This window comes from Aulonocara stuartgranti (genome assembly GCF_965226115.1).
Source record: "Aulonocara stuartgranti genome assembly, chromosome: 5".
NCBI classification, from domain to species: domain Eukaryota; kingdom Metazoa; phylum Chordata; class Actinopteri; order Cichliformes; family Cichlidae; genus Aulonocara; species Aulonocara stuartgranti.
The window spans coordinates 33,043,299-33,070,981 of NC_138943.1; the positions used below are offsets into that span (position 1 = coordinate 33,043,299).

General features: G+C 40.2%; 1 long non-coding RNA gene across 1 annotated transcript; it reads left to right on the top strand.

Annotated features, from left to right (window-relative positions):
* Positions 1-3,379: 3,379 nt before the first annotated feature.
* Positions 3,380-11,458, top strand: LOC309706287. Its single transcript, XR_014276706.1, has 4 exons — positions 3,380-3,480; positions 3,756-3,834; positions 4,068-4,130; positions 9,496-11,458. It is a non-coding gene; the product is annotated as an uncharacterized lncRNA (long non-coding RNA).
* The last annotated feature ends 16,225 nt before the right edge of the window (positions 11,459-27,683 follow it).

Consider the following 27,683-nt stretch of genomic DNA (forward strand, 5'->3'; position numbering starts at 1 on the left):
AGCGAGGAAGACACAAAGAGAAGGTGCAATTTGTGTGTTGCATTGTTGCATCCGTGATTATTACAGAATTTAATAATTGTTTCTCTAATTATAGACGTTGTGAAACCACAGTTAAGGCCACAGTCTGTTCCTCTCTCCTTGGAGAAAACGGAGTAATTGAGTGTAGCTCACAACAGATTAATGACATGGTGTTTGCAACTTGGCATCCAGTACTTATTATTATTGGCAAAGGAGGGCTGCTACGTATTGTTTGTAAACACAGATATGATTTGATAAAATGATCCCAGTTTTCCCACTTCACCGCTCAGGATCTGGAGAAAAGTTGGCTCGTTTGAAACAGTTTCTTGCTTATCCTGTGGGCTAATCATCCTAAGAAAATTACATTGATAAGGCAGGCTGTCCCACAGAAGTGACCCCAATTAACGTTGTCATCATCTGTGTCTGAAGAGTGCTCGACCTTCGGTGACCACACACGTCCCAAAATCTGCCGCGTCTCCTGTTCTTTCTTCCTTCAAGGGACTGCCTCTGATTTACCTGCTACGGTCTTTCTGTCAGCGCTTCTGTCAGCTTTTCGTTGCATTGATATTTCAACTCATCTAGGACCATCCAGGTGAGCAGCCCAGACACGTTTATATATTTTCTGCTAAATAGACAGCTTAACTCACAGTTCTTTGTTTTTAGATCAGGCTGCCATTGATTAGCCTTGAAAAGCGCTCAGAAAAAATGGTGGTAGAATAAACTGCTGCTCCTCTACCACTCTGAGGAAGCCTGCCATCTTTGAGCTGTCACTCCATCCTACACAAGATGTTTGTTTTTTGCCTTTTAGACTCCCCCACTCTTTTCAGGAGACATACACAAACACACACACACACAGGTGCCTGTATCTAGAATTAATGTTAACACTCTTTGCTCCTCTAGGAGACTTGTTTTCCCACATTGGCTCAGAGCTGTGTTTTTAACAAGGTTCACACAGGAAACACATCTGTAACCGGCATGTGAAAATCTTTATTTGGATAACCGGAATGTCAGAGATAGACGGAAGTAATTGCACAGTAGTGACTAACCGTGAGTGTGCACTGTTTTCCAAGCATGCATGCATGCATGCACCCATCTCCAGTATGCTCTCATGCCTGCACAGGCATCAGGACAAGCCTTAGAGGCAGATTCATGAGTTTCGTTTGGTTGATTGAAGATGGAAACGCAGCCCAGCTTCCACAAGCTCCTGATTGACAGATGTTCCTCTGAGGCATCAGTCTCCCGAGTGCTGCTGCTCAGTGGCCAGGGGAGCCCAGTAGCTCCCCTGGCCACTTGATGATGATAGATGATGCCAGTGGGACACGCCCACCTCATGGATCAAACATAAAGGAATGTGACATTGAAAAATAGCCTGACTGAAAAGTTTCATTTGATTGAATGGTCCTGGATTAGTCTCATCATCTCTCTCACGGGGAGGAGGCCTGAATTTTTCTACATGACCGAGCTCGGCAGCTTCACAGAAAATAGCAAGGCAAAGATCTGGGATGCAAAAAGGCTGGAAATAACTCCTCGTGTCTTATTAACCTGAGGAGAGTGTCCACAGGCTATCATTTTTAGCTTAAAATTTCAGCGTTCTGAGTCCTATCTTGTTCATATTTGCCAGGGCTGGTGAAATAAATATGCTCCTCTCCCCGAGATATTTGTAATACTAACACAACTGAAGCCAGCTCACTGGTTTACAGTTAAAAGCAGCTCAGACTTGACTGTATTCCTCCAGGCTATAGGAGAGCAGCCATCTGCAAGGGTAGTAAATGCTATTGAAGCACCACTGAGCAAATACATCCATGTCGGGGCTATTTTATTCAAGGAAATAGAGTCCGTGCTCCACCGACTATCCACCGATATACATGGTGGATTTGTGAAAGCAAAACCAGATAAAGTAACAATGAAGTGTGCTTTGTTCATGCTGTTCTGTGTGTTTACTCTGAAATTTTAGTCAACTCTTTCAGATCTGTGACATTTCTGTTAGACTTGGTTATAATAATAGTGGTGCCTTTCAAAACATACAAGGTTGCTATATAACACAAAATTAACAACAAGATCAGGATTAATAGTACAACAGGTAGAAAATTTAAAATACAGGATTAAATAGAAAACATGAGGCTTATAAAACCAGTCTGATATAATCAGGTGGGTTTTGAGCTGTGATTTAAACCATGTATTAGAGTCTGGTTGACAGAGGTGAACTGGTAATGAGATCCAGAGATGAGGTAGAGAGCAGCTGAAAGTGTGACACCCGTGGCACCAAGTCTGAAACAAGGAGCTGTCAGGAAAGCGTGCACAGAGCATGAAGATCTGAGAGATATAGGAGGGGGCAAGTCATGATTATGTTATATACTATATATACTAGGTAGCTGTGATCTTCTTGCCCTCGGGCAGCACTGCAATGAAAAACAGGCACTGTTTTTCACTGCGTGGTCTCAGGAGCAGTGTCTCTGAGCACAGCTCACCGTGCCATCCACAAACACAGGATGAAGTTTTATCATGCAAAGAAGCAGCAATAAATGAGCATTAAACACAGAAATACAGTATGGTATGGGAGTGCATCTGTGTCACAACTAGAATGTGCACAACTAGAAAAGGCAGTATCAATGCTGAAAGGTAAATACAGGTTTTAGAGCAACATGTGCTCCCATCCAGATACTGTCATTTTCAGGGAAGGCCTTGCATATTTCAACAAGACAGTGTTAAAACCAGGGGCGATTTTAGCCCATTTTTGGGGGGCTAAAAATGGGCTAAAATCAGCACCCCCAAAAATGAATCAAAGCACCCCCAAAGATTTCTTACTTTTTTTGACAATATTTTCTTTTTGTGTGACACACTGCTAAAAATATAAAAAGCATACAGAACTTGGTTGAGACCAGGGGCGGAGCGTGGGGGTGGCTTACTGGGCTTTGTCAGAAGCCCGGGGTCTTTTGGAGTGTAATTTTTTCATAGTTAGATGCCTGGCTAACAACTGTATAAAACAAAAAGTACACACAATATTCAAAGCACATAGTGCACACTGTGGGAATTTACGACTGTGCGTGAATCCCCCCTGATATTGGTATGATCCGAGCTCAGGCACTAAGCGACTGAGCGAGGGGGCGGGGCAGCTGCTGCCTGTGAGTGCGCTGTTGGAGAAACGGAGCCAGCCATACTAAGGAGAGCTTAAGTTTGACCAGGTACCAAAGCAAATCATTCGTACCCTTTTGGGCTAAGCCCCGGGTGTTTCAAATGTCTGGCTCAGCCTCTGGTTGAGACATAACATTTCAACAACAAAAGTATAGATCCCCCCTCCTTCCCAAAATGGTTTGTTCCAGCTCGCCGTTCCCCTACTCTGGCTAGAGCAGTTGCTGCCAGAGCGATGGTGGCTGAGACGGTGCGGAGCGGAGGTGTTAGTGCCTGGCTTAAAACAGGACATGTTAGCTGCATTTAACCTTCAGTTACTCTTTATATAGTTAGGTAGGAGTCAGACCATGTTTCTTTTTACTGAAAAACATTACACCAGGTAACCTGGGTGTAAAAAAAACTTGTTTTCCGGTGATGTTTGCTACCCTACAATCCGTTCTATATGTTGCCCTGTTGCTCCCATTGAAATGTATACAGCCTATTTAAAACTTAAAACTTAAAATTCTCCGTAGCCTATTGTTGTTACTACTGTCCTGTTTTAAATGGATATTAACTAGCTAACTGACCGAATGCCCAACTCCTGTTGTGTGCGTGTGTGTTTTGTACAGAGAGACAGCCAGGTTCATAATGGATATGAGGAAGTTTTTTTTTTTTTTTTTTTTTTTTTTTAAAAGGAGCCACATTCAGGTAAAATTAGATTTTAAAAGTGTAAAATCAAATGATCCGTCAATCAAGAATAATGTTGGATCAGTGTTTCAATATTTATATATTTTATTAGATGTTCATGTGGTTTGGTTATTTGCCTTTTGGTTGAAAGTACACTGAGAGAGAACTTTTTGTTAGTGATCTTAATTATATTTTTTCATATTAATGTAATTTTTCATCTAATTGAATACAATCTATTTGTGTATGATTGTCAGTCCAAAGAGGGAGAGAAGAAAGAGGGGAACGTGAGGAGAAAGTACAAGGTCAGGAAGAACCAGGTAAGAAAACAGACAGGGAACAGTGACAGGCACAACAGAACTGACAAAGAGAAAAAACCTGGAAGTTGTGTCCTCCCTATATTAAAGCTGCTGTACAGAATCTGCAAAACAAACTGGGTTGAAACATTTGACCCTCTTTAACAAAATTCCAACATAACATTATAATTGATTGGGGAGATTAAAATTAATAATATATTTTTATGTGGTTCAGCCACAACTCTACTAAAACCTCAGCCAGTAATAGGTAGGCCAACTGTCTGTATGACTGCTGCAATACATGCACCACATTTGCACACTATCAGAAAGAGCCAAACAGCCCTGGTGGAGTGAGGAGCTGTAAAGAGAAGCAGATGCTCTGTTTATATTCTAAAAATGTTTTAAGCTTATTTCAAAGATTCTGTACAGCAGCTTTAAATGTTTTCCAAAAGCACACATACACTTATCAGTGTTTCTCAAACTTTTTACAGTACACCTGAAAAGATGTCAAGCTCTCCCAAGTACCACTATGAAAGCATGAAACTCCTAAATCTTACAACACAAAATTAGTATCTGCAGTAAAGATTTTTATTTGTAATAATTTATTCTGTTTTGGGAGTTTTTTTTTAATGTATTTGTATTATATTATACATACACATTAAAAGTGAATCTCTGTCCAAAAAATGCACTCAGTTTACTTTTTACTAAGAGCATCATTCATTATTCTCCCCCAGTAATTAAGGTTAGGATATGTATTTTTTTTATTCCAATCCATTCTTCTTTTGCAGCATTTAAATAACCTTTATCAGATTTGATGGTTTTGTTACAGACTTTTCAAAAAAGTGTTCTGCTTTTCTTTCACAAATGTGGTATTAAATTGTGTTAAAATGTACAAAACAGTGATGTCATGTTTTGAGACGAGGACCAGGCACAGAGAGACTTTATGAATTTAAGAATCATATGATTTATCTTGCCTGGCTGGGCAGCTCTCTGGGTGCTCAGCACCTCCAAAGCTCTAATCCTAGAATCGCCCCTGGTTAAAACACATATTGTATCTACTACAACAGCATTGTGGGGAAAAGTCCAGGTGCTGAACTTCTCCAGTACCAACATTTCACCAGTTAAAACATTTGGAGCATCATGAGATTAAAAAATACAACAAAGCAGACATTGTTGAGCAGCTAGAATCCACTATCAGGTGAGAACAGCGAAACATCCCTCTCCCAAAAGTCCAGCAGCTGCTCTCCTCAGTTCCTTAGATGTTTATGGCCTGTTGTTAAAAATAGAGGAGATGCTCAAGGTGGTAAACAAGAGCCTATCCCAATATTTTTTTTGAGATTTCTTGTTGCTATATTTTTCGTCTCAGTTTAAACAAGTGTTCTCTATGTTCTATGGTGGATATAATATGGGTTTGTCATATTTGCATATTATTGGATTCTGTTTTTTAATTATATACAGTTTCCATCCATCCATCAACAGTTTCCCAACATTTTTTGGTGTTGGGGCTCTACTTTTGCTGATCAGGTGCTTGCTTGCCTTTCAGTGTGACCAGCTTTGGTCATTGGTGAGCATAACAGAGCTGCGCCCTCGATTGTCCAGTTGAGTTTGAACAAACAGGTCAATGGGACAGAAGTGCAGCAACTCATACAACTTAAATTACTCCAACCACCAACTTCTCCTGAAAATGGCAGTTATAATGCTTTACTTATAACATTTGTCTTACTAGTACATAAAATGTCTTACTTCATTGATAATTTAGTGAGCCTGTGGCTAGTTAGAATGATGTTACCAATATTATCCTAAAGAAACATGATGAAGACATTTACGTTGTGTTGTGTGTGACAGCTCCATGATAGCTATGTGCCTGACCTGAAGCTGAAACAACGGTAAATGAAGCTGGTAAAAGCAAAAGTGAGATGATGGACCAAAAGCTTGCAACACAGAACTCACACAAAGCTTGAACTGCTATTCCACCCCAAGTAAGAGGGAGCCCTTTAGCAATAAGTCCATCGTGCTTCAGAGGCTCAATAACTCCACACATGAACTCACTCGTGGTGTAATGTCTCTTTCTAAACAACAACTATTAGTGAATTTACACCGGAATACAGGAACGGTCATAAGAGTTACGTAGCCAAAACTAATGTAAATACACAGTTTAATCATCTTAATTGCCAACACATGTTCCCGAGGCATGATGGGAGATAACTAGCTGCTCCCAACATGCCACAATGTTTTGTATGTATGAGGGTTTTTTTCAATTTAAATTAATTTTTTTCACTTCCATTCTTTCCACATCCAGAAAGTAAAGTCTTTGATTCTTCAGAGAATATAACTATGAAAATTATGAAAATGTGGATTCGTTGTGTAAAGTGTAAATAAAGCTCGAGATTATGATGGTATTAGCAATGATTGTTAAAGACACCTATCAATCCCATTGACTGATTACCTTACAATATAAAGCGTCTTGATGCAACTGTTGTCGTGATTTGGTGCCATATAAATAAAAGTGAATTGAGAAGTTATCATGATTGTAGATTCTTATTGATTTGTCTACTTTGTATGTTTCACTCCTTAACTGAGTTTGGCTCTGAGAGAAATTTGATTTCCTAATCAAATAAAGGCAAAGAAGTAGGAATTTTATCTTTTCCTGTTCAGTATTTCTCTGTGAATAGCATTGTCTTAAAAAAGTAAATGTTGGAAATGCTAAAGCTTTAATGTAAATGCAATCTGAACGTGTCAGTGAATGTCAACCACCTTGTTACACAAAACTTCACATCGCAGTGCCGCTTAATCATAAGACTCTTTCATGTTGTCATCAACATTTTTCAAGGCAGCATATTTACTTTTAAAGCCTTCTCTTCAATTAGCTCTCTGTCCTGTTCAGACTTGGTTAGCACACAACAAATGAAGCTGTAACACTGAGAAACATCTCTTGCCTGCTGATTGAAACCCCCTAGTTTACTCACATCACCCCAAATGTAGCTTTTGAGCATAGACTCTGAAAGAAAAGGTTCTCATTGCAGAATGATGCTCAGTGTTCCTGCACATCCAGCAGCAGAAACTGATGAAGCTCTGATGACATTCGGAACATATCAAACTTTAGAATATTGGACAATAACTACATCAGCTTTACCTTTGTTGGGACACCTGGAGTGTGTTTAATGTCCTACCAAGCTGAGTTAATATCGATTTGCATGATATTTCAATGCATTTATACGCTTGTTTATTTATTCATTTATCCAATTTTGATCGTTAATCATGCACAAAATGCACCAACTTCCCTGTCAAGGTTTATGTTCTTCAAATGACTTGCCATGCTTAACTTCAGTATACAGGGAGTCCAGAATTATTAGGCAAGTTGTATTTTTGAGGAATAATTTTATTATTGAACAACAACCATGTTCTCAATGAACCCAAAACACTCATTAATATCAAAGCTGAATGTTTTTGGAAGTAGTTTTTAGTTTTAGCTATTTTAGGGGGATATCTGTGTGTGCAGGTGACTATTACTGTGCATAATTATTAGGCAACTTAACAAAAAACAAATATATACCCATTTCAATTATTTATTTTTACCAGTGAAACCAATATAACATCTCCACATTCACAAATATACATTTCTGACATTCAAAAACAAATCAGCGACCAATATAGCCACCTTTCTTTGCAAGGACACTCAAAAGCCTGCCATCCATGGATTCTGTCAGTGTTTTGATCTGTTCACCATCAACATTGCGTGCAGCAGCAACCACAGCCTCCCAGACACTGTTCAGAGAGGTGTACTGTTTTCCCTCCTCGTAAATCTCACATTTGATGATGGACCACAGGTTCTCAATGGGGTTCAGATCAGGTGAACAAGGAGGCCATGTCATTAGTTTTTCTTCTTTTATACCCTTTCTTGCCAGCCACGCTGTGGAGTACTTGGACGCGTGTGATGGAGCATTGTCCTGCATGAAAATCATGTTTTTCTTGAAGGATGCAGACTTCTTCCTGTACCACTGCTTGAAGAAGGTGTCTTCCAGAAACTGGCAGTAGGACTGGGAGTTGAGCTTGACTCCATCCTCAACCCGAAAAGGCCCCACAAGCTCATCTTTGATGATACCAGCCCAAACCAGTACTCCACCTCCACCTTGCTGGCGTCTGAGTGGGACTGGAGCTCTCTGCCCTTTACCAATCCAGCCACGGGCCCATCCATCTGGCCCATCAAGACTCACTCTCATTTCATCAGTCCATAAAACCTTAGAAAAACCAGTCTTGAGATATTTCTTGGCCCAGTCTTGACGTTTCAGCTTGTGTGTCTTGTTCAGTGGTGGTCGTCTTTCAGCCTTTCTTACCTTGGCCATGTCTCTGAGTATTGCACACCTTGTGCTTTTGGGCACTCCAGTGATGTTGCAGCTCTGAAATATGGCCAAACTGGTGGCAAGTGGCATCTTGGCAGCTGCACGCTTGACTTTTCTCAGTTCATGGGCAGTTATTTTGCACCTTGGTTTTTCCACACGCTTCTTGCGACCCTGTTGACTATTTTGAATGAAACGCTTGATTGTTCGATGATCACGCTTCAGAAGCTTTGCAATTTTGAGACTGCTGCATCCCTCTGCAAGATATCTCACTATTTTTGACTTTTCTGAGCCTGTCAAGTCCTCCTTTTGACCCATTTTGCCAAAGGAAAGGACGTTGCCTAATAATTATGCACACCTGATATAGGGTGTTGATGTCATTAGACCACACCCCTTCTCATTACAGAGATGCACATCACCTAATATGCTTAATTGGTAGTAGGCTTTAGAGCCTATACAGCTTGGAGTAAGACAACATGCATGAAGAGGATGATGTGGACAAAATACTCATTTGCCTAATAATTCTGCACTCCCTGTATTTTCAGAGACTCAAAAACGTGTCTGGCAGTTGAGGCCAAAACAATTTATAGATGGCCCTTCAGTACAAGAACACTCAAGCTGCAATGGGATCTGCCTATATCATATCCAGATTGTCTATTTTCTCAAAACTGCTTATACAGCAGTTTTATTTTAACAGGCTGGAACACTCAACTGTTGTAAAGTTAAACTTATGTAATATAAGGTTCTCTAAATACAAAATACATACTGTGAATGTGTATAGGTATTAACCTTTTAACTCTGTGAAGCTTAAGCACAGATTGTTTTAAGTCTCTTTCATAGTTGTTTTCATGTTTATGGTTTTTAATTTTTTTGGGGTGTGATGTGTGTGTGTGTGTAATGAAGGATGTAAATAGATTAAAACAACTGCAATAGTCAGTCAAGGTTACAAATATTAAAAGTCCATAAACTGTTAATTTTGAAGTCTCAAAAATAAATTTTATTGACCTGAAACTGACAATAAATAACAATTTCCATCTTTTTTATTCTTCCAGTTTAGGGTCCTGGTTTGGTTGGAACTTATCTCAGCTATCATAGGGTGTGAGCTGGAGTTAACCCAGGATGGGACACCAATGTCACACAGAGTCAGTCAGCCATTTATACTTGCATCCACACCTACAGTCAACTTACAGTCTGCAGCGAACCTAACATCAATGTCTTTGGACTGTGGGAGGAAGCCACACAAACAGGTGCCAGTAGATCTGAACCCTTTTTGGTGTTGGTGTGTGCCAACAGTACTAAGAACTGATTTTTTTTAATATGTAAAAAAAAAAAAAAAGTGTTAACCATGTTTGATATTGTGTTTTGGTTTTTTGCTTATATCATCTAGAGGTGCATTCACGGTTTCTACTTTCTGACAGAGTTTAGAAAATCTATGATAGCTGATATTTAACTGAGTACACTCTTCAATATGACCGTTGTCCATCTGCATGGTGGAAAAGCCAGACGATTCTGACTGATAAAACTTGGCTGTAAAACTATAAAATAGTATGGGACGAATAAAGTTCTATAAATCTGGGCCATGGAGGCTGCACTAATGTGAGTGCTCTACTTGAAAAAAAAAAACCCAATCAGATTAGTGACAAGTGCTTTAATTTCTGTGACCACTCAAACAAGTGCAAAGGCCTCTATAAAATAAATAAACAAATAAAATTAAAAAGTAAGGATTTTTTACCTTTATTTTCCTCACACATACATAACTGTAACATAAAACTTTCTTACAAACATGAATATCAGGATACACTCTTTGGCCAGATAAGACCAAGTCAAATGTGTTCTGTCCAAATGGGGTCCAGCAGAGTTATGTGAGCCTGTCCAGCTTGACCACAGTGAATTCATAGACCCCACACTGAAGCACACAGGTGGGAGTGTGATCATAAAGGGCTGTGTGATTGCAAAAGGAGTTGGGGAGATGACAGTTATAGATGGCACCATATATTCTATGATTACATTCCATAGCACACTGGTGAAGATTATTTAATATTTTCAACAACAAAAAAAAGAAAAGGAAAAAAAGAAAGAAAGAAAAGAAAGAACAATAACTATGTCCTAGAAAAGTGTCACCTGACTTGAATCTAATAAAATAATTTGAGCCTATTTCAAAGAAAAAGGTGCACAAAAATACCTCAAGTAAAGAGCAACTGAAAAAAATGAATTTGGAAATATGAATGGCAGTGTGTCAACCACGCTGTTATTTTACACAAGTATTGAACCAAAGGTAGTTGTTTTACATACAGCAGGGTTTACTGCTGATTCATGGTTGCGCCTGAAGTGTGACCCTGTTGCCCACAGTGTTTTACACCATTTCATGAAAACCTGTTGTTCAACCTGGAACTCATAGCAAAACCTCCTTACAGCAGATTTCTGACTGAACATGCCATACACCTGGTATGACAAAACACATGACTCGCCAACGTTTCCTTTGGAAGTAGATTAGGCTCCTGCATTGTTTTCTTTGAGGAGGTGCAGGGGTGCAACTACATTTGAATCCACTGAACAATCAGGGTCCAAAGGTGCTTTCCACATGAATAACAAACCTGGTACCCCCATGCTTAAAGTTTATTTAAATATTACTATGTTATGCTACTTTCCATTTCTACCCGATAAAATTTATGATGAAGATATTACACTTTGTATTCAGCGTCATTTATTTCAAAGGTTTTGCTTACTTTGCATATTTTTGAATCTAAATCTAATATTAAATGATGTCATTATATGAGGGCAATCCCAAAAGTAAGACCTCCTATATGTTTAGAAATACAAACAACCATTTCTTTTCTATAGTATTTACATCACTTTAAAGGCACGAACTTCACACTTGGCGGTAGCGTTCAACGGGAGCTCAATTTTCATAGGGCTGCCAAGCCAAGATTGAGCATCCCAGTGAAGCTGCACATACTTGTTTGGGAGTGGAGGAAGCACCAGTCACAACAATGTGGCCAACAGCCGTAAGAACAGTTTCCCTACGTCACCATAGATTTGGAGACCTTACTTTTGGGATCGCCCACGTAGATAAAGACAGAAACCCTAATGTATTTCATTAATGTAAAAGCAACCATCCCCACCTGCAACATTGCAGTGATATACACATTAATGAATCAGTAAATATGATCCAGTAATAGGATCCTAATGAGAAACCTTACTTTAGTTACATTGAATAAATGTAAATGTAAGCAAAGGGTCAAAATAGTCAAACAGGCGTTTCGCTGCTTTTGCAAAACAGTTTCTCAGAATAGAAACATGTTCAGATTTATCATGTGACGGCACGTAAGCCCAAAATTTGTGCTTTCTATGCAAATTTTCTACACTGTAGTTAATTCTGATCAAATATTCTGATTTCATAATAATATTCTGAAAAGTTGTTAATTTACATTTTATGTAATCAGTCAAGCCAGAACGGTATCACTCAGCCCAGCTTTAACTGATACTGGACAGGCTTTTAGTCACATTTGTTGGAAACTATATTGCTTAAATTAATTTACCTAAATCCATAACCTTAAACCTTAACTATTAGAACCATATTACTGCATGTGGTACATACACTGTACATAGAGCACTAAATAAAGAAAAAATACACCTCTGATAGTTACTTGGAAATCTGACTGAATTAGTCCAGAAGGGCTCCAACAAGAGAAAGATGTTGTTTGAACTTTGAAAGTGATATGTCTTACATAATTAATATCTTCCCACCAACAATATTGCAGAAATATAGTTTAGAGTCTGGGCTGGTGGGTTATGTAGTGTTTCCCGACACTGACTCAGGAACACTTACGACTAATATGTTTGACATAGTTGAAATTTCACAATCTTGAGCCGAGGAGGGATAAAGTGCAGTAGTTATAATGCCACAAGAGCTTTTTCTTCAATAGCAATACTTAAGCTTGCAATATATCAAAGCGACCATTCTTAAGATGTAAGCCATCTAATCAGCTATTCACTTTTAATGTATTTGTTCAGTGACGTCTTATTTATTGCACAGCATATATCCGATGCAGAAGCAAACAGTGTGAAGGTTAAGCACGAGGAAAGAAAGGGAACTAACTTTGTACTAATTGAACTCACTCTGCTCTACTTTTGTTAGACTTACGGGGGTGACCGTGGTTCAAGTGGTTGGGAAGCTCATGTGTAACCGGAAGGTTGCTGGTTTGATCCCCAAGCTCTCTCTCTTCTGGTCATTGTGTCCTTGGGCAAGACACTTTACCCTACCGCCTACCAGAGATGGGCAGTAACGCGTTACTGTAATCCGATTATGTTTTTTGAAGTAACGAGTAAAGTAAGGGATTACTATTGCAAAAACGGTAATTACATTACCGTTACTTTCCCGTAAGAACGCTGCGTTACTAAAACCGTGATGTTTTTGCGAGAATGTCTCATGACAATGACGTAAGCGAGTGCGACGTTCGTGGCAACAGCTGTGTGCAGATCAACAATGGATCATATATCGAATGCGGGAGAGAGTATGAGCGTGCAGCGTTTAAAGCGTGGAAGTACTGACCTTACTTTGAGTTTGATTCCGTAAAAAGTGACAAAAACATTAGTGTCCGCTGTTCACTGCGTGGGAAGAAAACTTCTTTTTACAGCGAAAAAAACCCCCTAAACTTCCAAGCAAGCACCGAGTGCGCTACCACGTAATGGGAAAGAGAGACTCGCGGATCCTTCAACTGACCGCTGCGGCACACCTGCACCAGGGCAAACCTCTGCCTACCCCCACTCCTGCTATACAGGTGAAAATAGAGCAACAGGATCGCTGAGTCTTTGACTTTATTTATTTTCTGCTGTGTTTTACTTGCATCTATTTGAAAGAGTGAGTGTAAACACAAAAAATATTTTATTTTATGTGCTGGAATGTGCAGAAAATAGGTTTAAATGTTAAACAAATTTCTTCCAGTCAGAGAATGTTGCATATAATTAAATTTTTGCTTGATGCATAAAGTTAAAAGATTAAAACTAATAAAACAAGTTAAAAAAAGAGACTTTTCCATTTGATTACATTTTGTATGATGGATTATGCAGAAAAAGTAAAATTGGGCTGAAGATCTATCACTTTATCACCTATTCAGGTTGTAAATCGTGTTTTTAAAAAGTAACTAACTAACTAAGTAATTAATTAATTTTGAAAATAAGTAATCAGTAAAGTAATGGGGTTACTTTTTTGGGGGAAGTAATCAGTAATTAGTTACTGATTACTTTTTTCAAGTAACTTGAACAACACTGGTGTTGGCCAGAGGGGCCGATGGCGCGATATGGCAGCCTCGCTTCTGTCAGTCTGCCCCTGGGCAGCTGTGGCTACAACTGTGGTTTGCCTGCACCAGTGTGTGAATGTGAGAGTGAATGAATGGTGGAATTGTGAAGCGCTTTGGGTGCCTAGAAAAGCGCTATATAAATGCAATCCATTATTATTATTCTTGTACAGTCGTTCTGGTGACCTAGTTAGGGCAACTGAGGCTCATGCTTGCTTCCACATTAATGTTATGACATGGCAACCAACTTGGATTAGGACAAAACATAATGGATCACGTTACCGTTGGGTGTATTGACGTTAATGTGAGATTAAAATATACTTCATTTATACAATCTACTGTGTACACAGTTACTCCTGATATAGGAATTCAGAGGGTAAGGATGGTGCCTCTGATCAAGGGGGACTGATTAACTGAGCATCCGCAAGCGTGGCTATAAAGGCACAAACGTTTTGATAGTCTGCAGGTCTGGAGTGTTCAGTGATTCAGTTGTGTGTTAACATGATACTATGAGGGGCCGTACAAGCCAAAATTCATTCTTTCACTCTCACACACATACATTCTTCTTTCACATACATATACTTTCACTCACACACATAGATTTATTTTAATTTTTATAGATATTTTTATTCTCATGTTTACACATATTTAACATACACATTGCAATATTGTGCTCTCTTATACATGTATTTTAATGTACATATTTACACATTTGCACTCTAACATACATGCATTTTCATTTATGCATTCCTACATTTTGCTCCCATTTACATGCATTCAATATGCATTTAATCTCACAAATAATATATGCATGTAAGAAGAGAATGCATACATGTCTGAAGAAAATATATGTATGCAAGAGAATAATGTATGTGAATGAAAGAGTATAGTGGAAACGGAAGTTTAATGGAAACGGAAGGCTGGGTGTCTCTACCGCTGTGATTGGCTGAGAAGCACGCGCGGGTCACTTTCAAGGGTCTGATAGCATGGAGGGGGGAGAAGAAACTCGAATTCTTCAGCAAGCTGTCGGGGTGTTAAGAAATATTTTATCATCTCCTGAAACGGTCACATCGTTGTCCTCGTTACTTGATCGAGAAATAAACTCTCCGAAAACGTTAGAGCACTTATGGAAATATGTGATATTTTGATGAATTGAGCAGGTACTAAAAGACGTCAGCATTGGAACAGACAGAAAAGTGCATCACACTAAGTGAAAGCCAAAGTGTATCAGCACAATATTAAGACATATCCGATGGAAGACTGTTCATTTGGGCTTATTTTGCAGCTACATGACTTGGAGATCTTGCAGTGACTGAATAAACCAGGAACTTCTCTGTATACCGAAGTATACTACAGTCAAACATGAGGCCATTTGTCTGAGAGCTAAAGCTGGGCAGAAACTGTGCCATGCAACAGGACAAAGATCTGAAGAAAAACAGCAAAATCGAGGTATTTCAATGAGCCAGTCAAAGGCCTTTCTAGTGTGTTGGCACCTTAAACGAGGTATGCATAAAAAAAATCTCAATAAACTGGAACAACATTGTAAAGCAGTGTGGGGCTAAATTCCTCCAAGACTATGTGAGAGACTGATACAGTCATATAGAAAACTATCGCTTCAGATTATTGCTGCTACAGGTTTTTCTACAAGCTACTGAATCAAAGGGTGCACTTTACTTTTTATAGAACTGCACAGTCCACTATACTCTGCTGCTACTGTTATCATGCATGTTCTTGTTATACTTTAAGATGTAGACCGATTTATCCTAAGTTCTTAAGGCAGCATAAATCTTAAAGGTTTACCAAAAGAGAGAGAGAGATGGGCATCCTCCACCTGTCCATTTTTCATCGAGGCCTGTGGAAACATTATTATTAGACACAGAAAGAAGCAGCAAAACAACTTTGGTTGCAAAGGTATAAAACGGCACCACTGAGAATAGCAGGGTTCATAAAAGTACAATTCATATTAGCCTAACAAGATCCTCTGTGATGACCACCACTGTGCAATACATCTTTACTTCAGTCTCACACACTCGCATGGTTGCTGTTATTCTTCTCGCATAAAGTGAAACAGCAAATTAATAGGAAATGCATGCAACTGCCCTCATTATGTCATTAAAATCCCACACTCTGAGTGTTCCTCTGGCATTCTCCGGGGTATCTATCTGTTTTATGGGGGCTTCTCTCTATCTTGCCTTCCTGCACAGGGAACCATCACCGTGGTTTGTGAGTTACATAGTCTATTGTCTGACGTACAGCCAGGGAGCCATCACGCCCTCCCAGCCTTGCCTCGTGCGGTATGAGAGGCAAATACTGGGCCGAGGGAGCAGGGGGGGTAATCTCTGGAATGTGGATCTGGAAGAATTACACACTTCTAAAATCACAGGATGTAGCGAGACATTTTCATTCACCTTAACACCTCACAGAGCTTCGAAGCTCTATGTTGCTGAGGCATGTGTTTCTTTGCCCAGTGATTGCATTAAGTGCCGTCGTGAGCCGTGTTTACCCTTTGCCTTTGAGAACGCCTCGTAGGTGGTGTCTTCATCTCTCATGCCAATAGACGAGTGGTGGATGGAGGGTGTGGTAGAGCCTCTGCCTGAATGAAAGAACAAGCCAGGGAGGTTTATAAATAAAATTGACAGCAGGCACCTTAGCAAACCATGACTTGAATGTTTAAAAAGTGGCAGCATTTTTGTGAGAGGCTAGGGAAATCTCTCGCTCAAAAGCGCAGCAAAGTACACCTCGCTCTTCACTAGGTATAAATATGAAATAGGCTGCTCCCTTTGAAAGGGAACTCTGTGGAATTACGTGATGTTGCTGTAGTTTGTGCCAAAGGTGCAGTGGGTGCTGAAGGAAAAAGGTTGTGTACATTTGAAGGTAAACAAACTGCAGAAGATATGATGACTTTGAGATTAATTTCATTAGCTTAAATGACAAACAGAGCGTCAGCGGAGAGGCTCTCAGGAGAATAGTGGCTGCTGTGACTGAAAAAAAGGAGGAAACTGCATAAAAAAATCAAAGCTTAATGAATCCTCAGCTGCAGTGTTTTCTCCAGTCTTTTCAGCTTTCATTTTTTCTTCTGTGCCGTGATAGATCGCCTTATTTCAAACAGATAGCACCGATGTCAGAGACTTTTGATGCACAGTATGTAGGATGGCCTCAAATTACTCGTGTAAATCAATACTTATAAAATCCTGTTATCACCTCGAGACCCCGTGTGCAATGTTTGTGCGGACGTGCGCGTGTGTTTTATTAAAAGGCGGCGTGAGTCTGCTGCTGGGGCACATTGGAACACAGGGATTTATTTTGGAGATGACAGACCGGGCCGCTTCTTTTCATCACCAACAACGCCCGAGGTCACCGGGTGAGCGTGGCTGGGGGACCATCTTATAACCACAGATTTTTTAGAATTATGGCGAGAATTTCCAGGGTCGTTTTTATGTCGAACACGTGTGCTTCTGCTAGGCTGTGACACCTGCAAAGCAATAAAATCTCCTGCAGTGGAATGTTCCTCTCCGGAGACGGCTTAGCGTTAGGTGCTTAGATATGATTGCAGTTGGGAAAATTGTAGAGTAGGTGTAAAACATAACAGATACTAGATCCTGGTCTATTAATTCACTTTATTGATTTTAGGAATAAAAGTCACCCCAGCCATAAACTGTTCAGACTGCTTCCATCAGGAAGGAGGTTCTGCAGCATCCGGTCCCGTACCAGCAGACTGAGAGACAGCTTTTTCCATCAGGCCATCAGACTGCTGAACACGTCATAGACACCTCAGCTTCACTACTGGAACTTCAACATTATGCACTCCACACTGTATATAAATGCCACTTGTTTTGCACATATTCAACTCTGTATATTTTATATATTTTATTATTATTATTATTATTTTATTTTATTTTTTTTACTATTTAATTTGTAAAAATGTGTATACACACACACACACACACACACACACACACACACACGTAGGAAAATATTTAGTATACACATCCAGAAATGCATACACTATTATATATTGTACATATATTTATTAGTTTCAGGTTGGCCATTCTTGTATTTTGCTCGTTTGTGTTGTTGTGTTTGCACATCTCTGTTGCTTGTGGGGCTCGCACACAAGAATTTCACTCGCATGTGCTGTGCCAGTGTGCCTGCACATGTGATGTGACAATAAAAAGTGATTTGATTTTGATTTGATTTGATTTTGAATAGTATAATTACATTTCACATCAAGATAAAAATTACTATTGTCAACTTTAAAAGTATTTATTGCAAAGTAATGCTTCTCTTATACCACTCCTAATCAGTGTTGTATATGGTTTTTCCACAGTCTTAATCTACAGTGTCTTGAAATTCTCAAATCCAGGTGTAAGTAGAATCATAAGAATGTAGTACAAGCTTATATATGCATACACAAAAATAGTGCAGTGATTAACACGGCCATGTCACAACAAAAAAGGTCCTTGGTAAAAATCCGCTGGTCAGCTAAGGCCTTTGTTCCCCTTGTGTGGCGTTCTCACCCTGTGCAGAGATAAGCACAGGGTGGTTATTTGGTTATTGGGTGATTCTTAATTGGCCATATGTGTGAATAGTTGTCTCTCACTATCCCACTAGATGTTGCACACCTTACCCACCTTCCCCGTGACCTTAAACAGAAGAAAATGGGAGAATTGATACCGAGTGTATTACACTCTGTATATAGACTGTTCCGCATATATCCCAGTATGAGAGAAAGGTAGACTGGCTCAGGCTAATTTCCATGGAAAATGCCCTTGGGTTTTTACATCTAGAATGATAACATCATATTATGTGAAGTAAAGTGCGTCAGATTTCACTCTTTAAAGAAACAATGTACAGAGCTTGTGTCCGAGCAAAATGTAGAATATTTATCTCTCGAATGCAGTAAAGTAAAAGTACACAGTTCCCAAAGTGAGGAAAATAAAAAAGCCTACGTTTGCATGTTGCAAACTGCCGTCTTATCTTCCAAGAAAGTTCAAGTATAGCTGTGAATAATAGCTGTAAACAAAACAGCAAAGAAACAGAAAGAGGAAGAAGTCAGAAATACATTTTTTTTTGTCTTAATCCTGCGGGGGCTAACTATATCAGCTATATACATTCCTCTGCATATAGCTGATAAGTTAAGTTAGCTTTTGTGCTTTAAGGTAATAACTGAAGAAGTTTCTGATGAGCACAGTTTGAGTCATTCAGATCTTCGTCGTCTGAATGGTGATAGATGGACAGGCAGAGAAGAAAGTTTGCCGAGCAGCTGGAAGGAACATTAATCCCCTTTACTGTGATTGGGATCAAATAAAGAACTGATGAACGGATGATGTTAACACTGCAGGATGTGTACATTGATACCCTGGGGAAAAAAAGTTGACATTATGTACTATTGCTATTAGAGGCAAAGCACCTTGGAATCCAAACCCACAGCAGAAATAAAAGCTTTACATTGAGCGGCATCCCCAAGTTTGTCGACTATCAGGGTTCATACGCCTTTTTCAGGGTCAAATTCAAGCACTTTTTAAGCACTTTCAACGTCCCTTTTCAAGCTTTTCCAGCACATGCGCCCCCCCAAAAGAATGCATGTTTCAATTCGCATCACCTCAGTAAGACCATGTGAAAATTAAAACAAACCATCCTAGGTGAACTTAAACACCTTTGCTCACCTTTTGTCAAGAAATAGAAAAATGAACCACACAAAAATACTGCAAAAGGAAATGGTTGCCTTATATACATAGTGTAAAAACTCAAAATGCACATTTCACTTAACATTTAAGATGTGACAATGTGAACAAATCAACCTGTTAGAGATATTCTTCTCCTGTTGACCCCCCCCCCAAAAAAAGAAAAAGAAATAAATAAGTCTTCTCATCAGATATTGATGCTTCTTTCCTGTGTGACAAAAAATAGGAGACAGATGTTTGTTTGTTTTTTAAGTTAATTCCCAATAAAACTGTTTTATTGCTAACTACATTGCTGCCTGTATTATTGCTGAAGTCCTAAATGATCACTTTTAAAATGTTTGTGCTAATAACATCATGTACAGTCAGACTGCAGAACAGCACTGACTGGGAGGCTTTGAACAGATCACATAGTTCAATTCAACATATAAGACTAAGAATGCACAAGCATCTACTTAAAATCTATTGAATTTATCATCTGTGATATTATTATGTACAAATCCAATGTATTTTGTTCATCTCCCTTAAATAAACAGGCAGCCTTAAAGTGTGAAATATTCATATATAAACACATATAAATGTGTGAACTGTCTCTGTGGCTGATAGTGCTCCACAGGCCTCAGTGTGAGCTTGAAGACATTTATGAGTTTTGTTTTGTTTTTTGGGTTTTTCTTTAGAAGTTTATTTATTTATTTATTTATTTATGCGTTTTAAGTAGTTTAATTTGCAGGTGCTGACGATAAACACATTTTGAATGAAAGCCGGGGAACTTTGGTAGCACAGAAACAAGTGGCTATTCTTTGTGACCATATGGATCGCTCCCTCATATTACCATTATTTCAAATACTCCAAAAAGCTGGTGTCCAGGTTATAATTGGCCGTTTTTGGCTACTTTTGATTTGGCCTCTATATTTCACCTTTAAAAACTGTTTATCTTGCTGTGGCGTGAATAAGGCACGGCGGGACCACGGAGCAACGTTCAGAGTCATCTTTATTTAATTCACGTCACACCACAACACCCCAAACCCCTGAGTCCCCGTGTTTTTAACTAGGCGGGCGTGATTAAGGATGCCGTGTAGGTGCGTCCGCCCTCCCTGCACGGCACCGCAAACCACGCCCCACCACACTTGCCAATCTGTTATTTTCTCATTTTGACAAACTGTATCAGCACAATTTATCTAAATTGAGACAAAATTTAAATCATGAGTAGAAAGTGATATTTTTGACTGTAAAAAGCACAAGCATGTTTAACGAATCATTTTCATAACTTGAAATGCAAATAGAAATTGTACATTTTTAAAAATTCAAATTCAAATTCAAATTTTATTTGTCACACACACACACACCCATAAACAGTATGACATGGGGGTGAAATGCTTGTAGCTGTACAATGCCCGACCATTAAATGACAGAAGAAAAGTTTTACAATATTTACAATTTACAGTTTACTACAAAATTTACAAATTAACTTAGGAATTTACAGTAAAGAATGTGCAAATAGCAGAAGAGATTATAAAGATTATAAAGATTAGAAATTATAGGAATAGGAATATAGGATTATAGGAAATGTGTGGTGGTGCGTGTGGTGATGTGTGTGAGAGTCCAGTCCTACACCTGGTTCAGGGCCCGAATAGCCTGGGGAAGAAGCTCCTCCTCATTCTCTCTGTTTTGGCCTTAAGGGAGCGGAAGCGCTTCCCAGACCTCAACAGTGAGAAGAGTCCATTGTTGAGATGGGAGAGGTCAATCATCATAATCTTCCTAGCTTTGGACTTGCACCGCTTGGTGTAGATGGACAGCAGGTCAGGGCGCTCTGATTGAATGATGCGTTCGGCTGAGCGCACCACTCTTTGCAGATCTCGTCTGTCCTGCTTGGTGCTGTTCCCAAACCAGGTGCAGATGTTTGCCGTCAGGACGCTCTCGATGGTGCAGGAGTAAAAGTTCTTGAGCACCTTCAGCGGCAGATGGAAGTCTCTAAGTCTTCTGAGGAAGAAGAGACGCTGACGGGCTGTCTTAACCAAAAATATGCACAAGTTTCGCAAACAACAAAGTTATATGGTACTATTTACCTAAAAATGCAGCCAAGGCTCAGACGTTTTTCATATAACCGTTTAAAACTATTTACAGAACAATCAGGTGCTCTGCATCAAATAAGAAGGCACAAAAATTTTTTATGCAACTCCAAAAAATAGTTTGTGTCCACTATAACACAGATGAGAACAGCACAGGGATAAACCTGCAGATCTGACAGCATCTGTGTCACTCAGCGTTTACACTGCAATCTGCCTTTGGTGGCTTTTTTGCAGCAACTGTCACATTCACTAGTAGAACTGACACACAACACAAAACAACAACTACACTACACACTAACTACACAAAACAACACACTAACTTGAGACTCCAAACACGGTAAACGTCACAAATTTCTCATGCATCAAAACTGTCTCTCTCTCTCTCTTTCGCTCACTCCTAAAACTTCCCTCTCTTCCCAAACAACCAAATGCCACATGTTGCCATATCATTTTTTTGATTGGTCGACATGGTACATTTTTCCACCAATAGGGAAGGAGTGTTTTTTCTTTTTTTCACCAATGACTGTTGTTTTTCACTCACAAGCATAGCGTGTTTGCTAGCGCTCTCCTTAGAAAACGCCGTTTTTGCCGTTTCTTCCCGGAGGAAACGCCACTGTTTTATTAAAAACAAAAAACACCGGTTTTACGTGGCCTATCAACACAATTTAAACACTGGTATATAGTTTGAAGTCCGCACGTTCGACCCAAGTTGAAATGGAGACTCTGGGTCCGTCGACCCCAGAGGGTTAACCAGAAAGCCTTAAGTTAGCTAGTTATGTATCGGGCTAATGTTTAAAGCTTTCACTTGAGTAAATTAACTCATATCACTGCTAAGTAATGTTAGCTAAGTTCACAGCATATTCCATAATAGCGCTGCCATACTGCATCACACTCAGTGCATTTCAATCATTTCTCCAGCGAGTTTGATAGCAAAATAATAATCATAATTTTTTAAAAATAGCATGTGTAACGTACACATACTGGAAAATTATTTACTAGGACTCACCTATAATGCGACTGGAGAGCGCAAACTCCGCCATTGTTGTTTCCCATCAAACACTCATTAAAACAACAACCTAAAGGTATGTTAGCGCACTCATCCCCGACTGTCCGAGGGAGGGGCGGGGTCACACGTTGAAACAGACAGAGGCGCAAGGAAGCCAGGCGGGGAAATTTTGCCTCTACATTTTGCGACTCATTTTATTTCTCTATCTGATAAGAAAACTGTTCAATCAGATAGTGATTTGTGGTGAATGAAATACAGTTACACTTTCAAGCACTTTTAAGCACCACATCTGAAATTCAAGCACTTTTCAAACCTTGAAAAGACAACATTAAAATCCAAGCATTTTCAAGGATTTCAAGCACACATACGAACCCTGGACTATGATTAAATAAAAAGTTTTGCATCACTGAAAAAAAATCAGGATAATTAAAATGAAAATAACTGAACAAGTGAAATAAATTCTCAGTCGAGCCGCTGCTTATTAGGTTAATACAGGACACTTATAATTACTTCTAAAAATAATTAGTTCAAGAGAAGCAACTTCAAACATGTACATGTTATTCTCTGAAGATATTAAATAATATAACATATATAAATGAAAACTCTTTGTGAGACTCTGTGTCTATACAAATCTGTACTGTGATATTTTATTTAATTATCAGGGATTTGAGAGCAACATCCAAAACTGACCTGACATGCAAAACTCTCACATTTCTCACTTCCAGAATGCAGAGGAGGAAGGAGGCTTAGAAATCCAGCCAGGCAATAGCAATGGTGTTCATTCTCTCTGTTGAAGACACTTCAGTATTACTCTCAGACCTACATCCCACTTGTTCTCCTCGGAAACCAGAGGTCAAAACAGTCTTCCATTTACATTTTTCTTTGCCTTTTGTTACCACCAAATGATTGGTACATAGTGTCTCAGCCCACTTAACATACTTCTAGCCAGAGGGACATGCTCCAATAATTTTTCAGTAGGAAATGGGTGAATCTTGTGCATTCCAGCCACCTCTGCTTTGCTTTTTTAGGGAGCCTTTCTGTGTTAAAAAAAAAAAGGGACACGCTAATTTAGAAATGCGAGCTAAGTGCATCCACTTTGGGATTACACTTAAAGGCAATTGAAAACCTAAAAATGCGTGGGCGACTTTGGGTCATTTATTTGATTGACGCGAAATAGCGACGTATGCCGTGTAGTCTTTCAGGAAAAATGAAATTCCATCCATGTTTGCAAGTTTGAGAATATAGTTTTAGGGGACGTAACAGCGGAAGAAAGCACTTCAGTTAAACAGAGTCAATAACTTGCACAACTGCTATGGCACCTTAGGGTAATATCACACCACCTGAAAAAACATAAGTGGATATTTATTGAGTAGCTGTCGCCAGCTCCTATTTCCATTGAAAGTATAATGGAAAGCGCATTAAAAAAACATCAAAATACCCTGAAGATATTGTCCAAAACTGCCTGCCTGTTACAAATAAAAAGCTTCTACTGAACATTAAAGTCACTTTTTTTGTAATGGATTTGACCTTAATGACTGAAAAAAATAAAAATCTGAATGTCATGCGCACAACAGCGTCATCTCCGCAGAAACCCGATCTCTCCGGGGAGGTGATTAGGTGAGAGTTGAGAGAAGAGTCGCTCACCTGGTTCCCAGTTGGAGGAAAACTTACACTGGCCATAATGAATAGAGCTGGACGGGATATTTGAATGTCATCTCTCCCTCCTGAGACACATCCAATTTGGCACTGCGTAATAATAATGTCAGGAAAGAGCCATGAACTTGGGCTGTGTTATCACAAGGAAAGCAGCACAGGGTTATTACACATCTCTGGAGCAAAAAAAAAAGAACAGAAAAGAAAAGAATGAGTTAAAAGATGAAAGACTTTTTCTAACTGCCCAGAAAGCTGTTTCAAAAGCTTCAGTTTTTCCTCTTGTTTTCAACATTATCTTTAAATAATCACGTGGACGCTGTTTTGAGAGTCCATAAAAATGTGAGAAAACATCATTTCCTTGCAGGGAGGCACTTTGTGCACCTCTGTGGCTTCTTATTTGGCTCAGCTCACTGTCAGGCAGGGGCTCATTGGCAGTCAGGAATTCTGTTGTCAAAGATATCATTATGAATCCGCTTTTGAGTCCTGACAAGTCCTCCATTATGGATTGCAACCCCCTGCTGCTGAGAAGTATCTGGCCCTGTCACCTGAGGCCAATCTCCAATCCAGTTGACTTTCTAGTCTGTGTCGCAGTGCAGCTTTGACCTGTTAGTGGCTTTTCTACACATATACCGCATGTACAGAATGAGGGAAGGCTCTCTAGCAATATGACAACTTGATGGAGGTTTTTTTTTCCCGCTGAATACAAAAACACAATTATATGTGTCTGCTTCTGGATTTTGGACAAGAGGATTATACTGACTTTAAAAATACACTTATGATGTAGCTGTATCATCTGGGAGTAAATGCATTAAAAGCTCTAAAGCATGGACTTGAGATATGAAGCTGCACATGGATGAAGTTATTTCATCTTTTAACAAGCTGCAAAAAAGAGCGAGGGGGCAGCAGTGATTTCCTGAGTCTCTTACTGTACATTTGTTGGGCTTGCTGGCAGGTCAGAGCAGCATGATCTATAGCCTGGCTGCCTCAAAGAGGGTGTTATTGCACTTATCCTGCAAAGGATCCTTTTTTCTAAAGGAAGAACTTAAATAATCAACCCCTCTGTTATGCTGTGAGGGTGATGAAGACCTGCAAATGAATTGTCAGATCATGTTCCTATAGGCAGACACACAGTGTCTTATATAGCTGTCACTCTGGGACTTTAACACAGAGATCCGAGCCGATGCATTCACATTCACACTTGTCTTCCAACTGTGAAAATAATCTTGTTTTTTTACAGATGTGTAGCAGTGTCAGCACCAGGCCAGTGTAAATTAATACGCTGGATACAGTCGAACAAATACAAATCTTTTCAAGTTCAAACTATAAACATTAAATATTATAGACAAAGAGCAATGTCAGAGATTCCTCGTTTTCTCTTTTGTTATGGATTCTTATTCTGGCAACCTACACACCAGTCAAATCAAATCTTTCTTCTATAACAGACTAAATGTGGAGGTTGCTTGCAAACAGTGTTGGGTAAGTTACTTTAAATTAGTAACTTAGTTACATTACTAGTTACTTCTATCAAAAGTAACTCAGTTACTTCAAGTTAATCGTTACTTTCAAAGTAGCAAGTTACTAGGGAAAGTAACTTTGGTTTTACTCAGAATTCTCTTGTTAATGTGTTGCTTCCGTAACTGGATATCCAGCGAGAGTGCCAGTCTTCTAGCTTGCTTACTTGCCACAAGTGCACTGCGCCACCTACCAATAGAAAGGAAAAGATATTTACACAAGAGAAATCCCACGCCTGGACCGTTGTTGACCACCGCCATGATTCTAGCCTACGTCACAGTGTCATGTGCGCTTTTTACATCCAACATGAAAACTGCAGTCGTGGTGCTTTCGATTGTACTCAGAACTCGGAAATTCTGCCTTCCGAATAGGAAAGATGTAGGTAACACCAGACTGCAGATGAGCTGCATACAGGGCTGGACTGGGACAAAAATTCGTCCCGGGCGTTTTGACTAGAGGCCGGCCCACCATTATTGGAAAAATCATAAAGCCTTTGAATGAAAACAAATGCTGTTGTGACAGTGATGTACACCGTTTTCATATGTATCAATCTATCAATCGTTTGTTGTAAGATTCAGATAATTATTTTTTAAAAGCGAGACATTTTAAATGAGAAAGAAAAGTATTTCTTTGTGCCCCCCTCTCCCTGTTAATGCCCTACCTGTCATGGTTGGCTGTGTGGCAGGCAGGCAAGCAGGAGTGGTGGATCCAAAATGCAGGACTCAGACACAGAAGTTCAACTTAAAGCGCAGCTTTATTGCTGGGAAAACCTCTTACTAAACTAAACTCACCAAAGGACAAACAGAAACGCTGGTGGACAAAACACTGAAGCAGAAATACTGAACTGGAGCTAGAGCTGGAAACAAAAAACTGGTAACACAGAGGCAAAACACACACAGCTTGTTGAGGGTACGACGCAACACTGACTCAGAGAAACACAGGGACTAAATACACTGGGAAGTAACGAGGAGAATGAGACACAGGAGGGCACAGCTGGGGGAAATTAGAACTGATGAGACAAGCAAAACAGGACACATTCACATAAGACACGGACCTACAAAGTAAAACAGGAAGGATCACACAGAGACGCGAACTTGACACAGTGGAGACAGCAACTAAGAAACACAGAGACATAAACCATAAGGCAGAGGACTCTAAGAACCGAGAGACACAGAGGGGAACTCAAACATGCAGACACAGACTTACACAGAACAGAGGGGACATAGAGAAACATGAAGGGCAAGGGATCGAAACTAGAAACCATAGAAACTCACACCAAGTACAATAATACAAAAATCACAATGAACTAAAACGCTGGGTCAGGAGACCCAGGACCCTGACAGTACCCTCCCCCCAAGGGCTGGCTCCCGACAGCCCAACACAAGAAAACGAAAAAAAAACCAAAAACCGCCCAAAACAGAAAACAACCCGACCAGGGCGGGCGGCGGGGGCCCAGGAAGGAGGGCACGAAACAAAAACACCGAAGCACAAGAAAAATGGAGTCCAAAACAGAAGAGTTCAGGGGGCCGGCCCGGGGGCCGACAGCACAGGAGTCCAAAACAGAAGAGCTCAGGGGGCCGGCCCGGGGGCCGACAGCACAGGAGTCCAAACAGTTCAGGGGGCCGACCGCGCGGAAGGCAGCGGCGGCGACGAAGGAGACAACGGAGCAGTTCAGGGGGCCGGCCGCGCGGAAGGCAGCGGCGGCGCTCCAGTGCCAAGCGTACTGGCTGAGGCCCGGTGGGCACAGGACCAGACGAGGCAGGACCAGGCGATGACAGGGCCGGACCAGGCGATGACAGGGCCGGACCATGCGATGACGAGGCAGGAACAGACGGACCAGGCGAAGCACAGGCGGAGGCTGGGCCAGGCGAGGCTGAAGACACGGAGGCTGGGCCAGGCGAGGCTGATGATGGAGCTGCAGCAGGCGAGGATGATGATGGAGCTGCAGCAGGCGGCTGGACGGGCTCCTCGGGCCCCCCAGCCGACGAGGCAAGAAGCTGGACGGGCTCCCCGGGCCCTCCA